A 6,052-nucleotide genomic window follows, 5' to 3' on the forward strand; every position below is an offset into this window, starting at 1 on the left:
AGGGGGAGGAGGAGGGGGAAAGAAGAGGAGTAGGAGAAGGAGGAGGAGGAGGAAGGAAGAAGAGGAGGAGGACAAGGAGGAGGAGGGGGGAGGAAGAAGAGGAGGAGGAGAAGGAGGAGAGGGGGGAAGAAGAGGAGGAGAAGGAGGAGGAAGAGGAGGAGGAGGTGGTGGAGGAAGAGGAGGCCACTGACCTACTGCTTTCTATGGCCAGGTATGGCCTCAGAGCAGCATTCTTGTGGGGTGAGAAAATGGAGTGTTTCTTGTCCCTTTGTGTGGGCAGAGTCAGGTCTGAGGTGTCAAAGGAACTAGGTTATTAGACCTATTTTCACAGCGTCTTTCATTTCCTTATCAAAACTTCATGCTGGAAAAAGAAAAGCATTAACAGTTCCCATCAAAAGAGCAGTCCATTAGGAAAACCTCCAGGAGGTCCTGCCAGATGGGGAGAGAGGTGCAAAGAGGAGGGGGATATCCAGCTGTGACTGAGTGTAGAGCGCCTAGAAAGGCCATCCTGGAAATCCACAGTGAAAACATACAACGTGTCAAGTTGTATGCGGGCAACCAAGTTTCTTTGGAATCGCACACACCAGCTACTCCACACACCAGCTACTTTATTCAGGCGAATTCCAAGACAACTGCTCTCCTTAGACACTGGCAGCTGCCTCTCTTGCCAGCAGTCTTAAACAGAAAACCAATAGGAGCCATTCTGACAGGAGGGAAGGGATGATCTTAGCTGCTAATAGAAGAGATCTGAGCTTGTTTGGAACAAATAAATCTTACTGGTTTAGGGCCCATTTGGGAATTTTCTTCCTAGTAACAGATGTCCGAAAAGCCTTTTTTTCTTTATTATTGGAGCCTCGATTGATTTAGCCCAACACAAAGCTGCCTTTACCAAATACAAAGATAAGAACAAAACCGAAAGAAGTGAGTAGTTAAACAGGGAAGGAAAAGAGGATGAGAGTGTACTTCACAGTATACAGATGGCTGAAGAGACCAGCTGTAATGGGCATTGATGCTGGGAGGAGCTGATGATAGAGTGATGGGCATTGATGCTGGGAGGAGCTGATAGGGTGATGGGCATTGATGCTGGGAGGAGCTGATAGGGTGATGGGCATTAATGCTGGGAGGAGCTGATAGGGTGGATTTCTGACAGAGGAGAGAGGTGGGGGTGAACATGCAGCTCATTAGACACTGTCATTCAACTGTCACTGTGTATATTATGTACATTGCTAATTTAACTACATTCTCTCCAGCCCCCTATCACAGAGTATTAAGGAGTCTCTTGAGAGATCATGGGGCTTAAAAGCCATCACAAGTGGGCGAGGTTTGAAAGCACTGGTCTACCCTTCTTGTATTTGTCTAATTTTTTTGGTGACGCTGGATTAAAGCCAGGGCCTCCTGCAGGCTTGGCAAGTGCTCTGTCACTGAGCTACGTATGAGCTCATGCAAGCACTTAAAAAAATTATTGTCTTTTATTATTGTATGTGTGGGTGTTTTCCCTGCATGTATGGTATGTCTGTGTGCCACATCTGTCCAGGGCTCTCTGAGGCTAGAAGACATTCCCTGGGACTGGAGTTATAGATGACTGTGAACCATCTGTAGGTGCTGGGAATCAAACCTGGGTCCTTTACTAAAGCAGCCAGTTCTTCTGCCCCTTTATACAGACATCTTTAAAGTACCTTTGCCATTTACCTTTAGAATACCTCACAATGTGTACTTATCTAATTGTTTTCTCATTATTCTCCTCAAGTTCAGCATTATTTTTTAAAAATAATACAGGCAAATGGAAAAAAGTCAACATATTCAAATCATGGAAATACTTAAATAGATCGCAGTATATTGATGTAATAGAGGTTTTAAGAAACTTTTCATTACTTTGTGTGTACACCACAGCAAGGGCGTGAGGTCAAAGGACAACTTGTGGAAGTCACCTCTCTATCCCATGTAGATGCCTGGGAGCCATTGGGTTTGGAACAGGCACTTTTACCTGCTGACCCATCTCTTCAGCCTGCATCTAATAGAGCTGTATAAAGTTAAACACTGTTTTAAGAAAGCTATTTTAGGGCCAGAGCGATGACTAAATGGTTAAAGGCACTTGCTGCTCTTCCAGAGGCCCAGAGTTCAGTTCCTATCTCCCACATTCAGCACCCACTTCACCAACTGAGGGACGGACAGAGAACTGGTGGGTTGTCACTCCTGGTGTGTCCAAAGGGTGTTTCCTAAGGTCAGTGAATGCAATGGAGAAGATCTGAGCCTTGGTTGGAGCAGGAAAAGAGGAGAAGGAGAAAACTCACTTCGGCTCTTCCTTGCAAAGCAGGGAACTTTTCTCCTTCTGTCCTGGACATTAGACTCGACTGCCCACTGTGGACACAGGGCTGTACTGGTGGCCGCTCTGGCTTGTGGACTGAGAACGTTTGTCTCACCCTCCAGTTTATAGACTGCTCCTCATGGCTGACTTTCCAGCCACGTGGGTGCGTGTGTGTCTCTGTGGATGTGTGTGCCTGTATGGGTGCCTGTGTGTGTGTTTGTCTGTTGTACCTGTGTGTATGTGTAGTGCTGTTTTTCCGAGTGATGTGTCTGCGAGTTACTTTACACCTTTGTTGAAAGTCAACTGAAAAGCTCGACCTGGTGGTACAGACATATCTGGGATTCCCACTCTCAGAGAGGAACTGAGTTCCAGACCAGGCCGAGCTACAAGAAAACCAAGAAATAAATGAGAGTGAACTGGGTATTTTTGTCATTCTTTTTCGGTACCTCCAGCTTCTTCAGTTTACATCAGAGACTGACAAACTTTAGTTCAAGGGCCAAATCTAGCCTACTGTCTATTTTTTAAATAAAGGTTTATTTAGAACTCAGCCAAACTCATTCATTTATGATGCAAAGCTAAATTTCAGACAGAGACTACAAAGTCAGAGGCATTTACTCTCATGATCTTTACAGGAAACAATTTCTGTCTGCTGGGTTCTGTGTCTAGCCTTTTGTGACACCACACTATTTTGGTTGCTTTGGCTTTATAGGAAATCTTAAACTCCCATGGTCTACACCCTCCACATTACTTGATTATTTCAATCTTATGTGTATGTACAGGAGTTTTTAGACCATCCTTTCAATTTCTACAAAAGATCGTCTGCAATTTTCTTAGGGGTTGTTTGAGTCTCTCAACCCAGCTGGAGAGAGTCAACATTTTAACAATGTTGAACTTTCTAGTCCTCGATGACCATGGAATGTCCCTGTATAGATGTAGGTTATCCTGAACTTCACAGAGAAATGCTTTGATGTTTTTCAGTTCAGATGTCTTGCATATATTTTGTTGAAGTATGCATGTCTTTCATATCTATACACATGGATACACACATACAGACAACCTCAAGTAGCCCAGGCTGGCGCAAACTCACTCTGTAGCTGATGGAGGATGATCCTGAACTTCTAATCTCCCTACTTGTACATACAGAGTTCATGTGCTATTATGCTATTATTAAACCCAGGGATTTACATATGTTAGGCAAGTAGTCTACTAACTGAACTACATCCCTAGCCCAGTAGTTTATAGTTTACTTCTGATCTTCTTCTTCTTCTTCTTCTTCTTCTTCTTCTTCTTCTTCTTCTTCTTCTTCTTCTTCTTCTTCTTCTTCTTCTTCTTCTTCTTCCTCCTCCTCCTCCTCCTTCTCCTCCTCTTCCTCCTCCTCCTCCTCTTCCTCCTCCTCTTCCTCCTCTTCCTCCTCCTCCTCCTTCTCCTCCTCCTCTTTCTCTTCCTCCATTTGTTTTGTTTTGAAACAGGGTTCTGTCTCCCAAGTGCTGGGATTAAAAGTGTATGCCACTACCGCCTGGCCTGATGCAGTTTTACTACACTGTTTTTAAACTTTTAAATTGTTTGTTGATAGTCTATAGACATGCAGTCAATTTTTGCATATTGTATTTTTCCATCTTTGCCATATTTATTATTAGGATGTATAAATTTCCCAGCACTGATTATGTAAGACTTTCTATAGAAGTGATCAGTGAGTGAATGTGGAATTCTTTTGGCCTGTCCAGTCTAGATACATTTTGTTCTTTCTTGTCTTGCTTCTGGCAAGGACTTGTGGTTGGATGCTGACTAAACATTCCTGATCTTCCAGGGGAAAGCACTTGCTCTTTCCCACGAAGTGTGATATAAGCTGTTCTTGAATGTGGTTTGTCAGGTCGAGCAAGCTCACCTCCAGTCCTTATCCCCTGGAGATTTCTTCATGTAAGGTGCAAAAAGATGCTGAGCCCCAGGATGCTGGGAACCTAACGAGTGCCTTCTGCAGCTCAGAGAGAACTCTTTCAGGAGAAGAAATATCTGTTTTATACTTTAATTGTCTGTTTGCTGTGTTACAAAGATTGAACCTCAAGTATGCTAGGTGAGAGTTCTGCCACTATGCTATGTCCTTGGATCTCCCCCATGGGACATACTTAGCCATTTAGAATGCTCCAAGGCCCATGGAGACAGCCTGGGCTAGCCCTTGCACAGCTCCCCTTTGAGTGGCTATTTGCTTTTGTTAAGACTTCAGAAATGAACCCCACTGGGATTCATTTTCTCCTATTCTCAATGCAGTCTCCATGATGGCCCAGAGTCAAAGCCCTGTATCCTCCAGGAGAAATGATTGTAGTTTTGTTGGGATGACCTCTGCTCCCTGTGGTCCACAACAAAGCCAGGAAGAAACAGGAAATGGTGCTGAAGTGAGAGAGAGTGGCTAGAGGAGACAGCTGCACTGCTGAGGCAAGGTAGCCTGCCCTGTGTGTCTGTAGGTGGAAACTCCCTCTTACCAAGCCCTCTAGGCTCCCACCCTCATCTCCTTGAACTTGCTGGCCAGCTCCTCTGGAGCCTGGGACTTCTTCTGCAAACCAATTCCTGGATACTATTTCTTCTACTCAAAAGTGTCCCTTTTCTACTTCAAATGTCCCTTGTGTCCTGTGACTCCAGCCAACAAAATCAGGTGGCCTTGTTCTCTAGAAGTTTTTTTTTTTTTTTTTTCCCCGAGACAGGGTTTCTCTGTGTAGTCCTGGTTGTCCTGGAACTCACTCTGTTCGAGGCTGGCCTCGAACTCAGAAATCCACCTGCCTCTGTCTCTCAAGTGCTGGGATTAAAGGCATGTGCCACCACCGCCTGGCTTCTCTAGAATTTTTTTTCCCCCATAGAACTCAGATTTACCCAACATTTAGAATTCTCCATTTTTCCTACCAATGCCTAAACAATGTCTATGTGGTGCCACATTCTAAATTAACAGCCTATGATATGAATAGACGTGAATTCTCCTGGACAATTGTGATTTCATTCTTTATTTTTTGATTTTCTTGAAACAGGGTCTTGCTGGATAGCCCAAGCTGGATAGCCTTGAACTCAGGTTTCTCCTGAGTCCAACTAAAAAAAAAAAAAAAAACCCAAACCATCAAATCCCCTTGTTAATAAACTCGCAGCTCTACTGGGCATTAGTGACTGACACTGAAGCCAAAATGAGAGCTTTATTGAAACATATGTTGTGGGAAGATTTTCAGTTTATTGAACTATGTATTATCCACGAGCCATGCTTGAACATACTAGCTGTGTGCAATGCCTATACATAGCCATGTGCGATGCCTCTAATCTCACTCTAAGAAGCTGAGGCAGGAGGATTATGAAAAATGTCCTGTCTTAAATAACAACCAGAAAAAGAAAAAAAAAAACAAATTATGAAGCGATCATGCAACTCTCACTAAACATGTTGAATACTAATCTCTAAGAAGCAGACGTGGACCTTACATGAGTGACATCTGATACAGCTAAAGGGAGGGGCCTCCCTGATGTGATATGGTGTCTGGTGTGCATGGTCTATAAGTAATAAATATGAAGAAATGAAAAACAAGGTTGCAAATGTCCACTTAGTGAATAGATCTCACACACACACACACACACACACACACACACACAGAGTTTTGTGCATAATAGTGTTTGGCAATAACATCAAAGGTAGAGCTATGGCATAGATAACCAAGTAAGACCAAATCCATCCCCATGCCCTGCTCTCCTCTCCTCTCCTCTCCTCTCCTCTCCTCTCCT

The sequence above is a fragment of the Mastomys coucha genome, unplaced genomic scaffold, assembly GCF_008632895.1.
Source record: "Mastomys coucha isolate ucsf_1 unplaced genomic scaffold, UCSF_Mcou_1 pScaffold3, whole genome shotgun sequence".
Taxonomy (NCBI): Eukaryota; Metazoa; Chordata; class Mammalia; order Rodentia; family Muridae; genus Mastomys; species Mastomys coucha.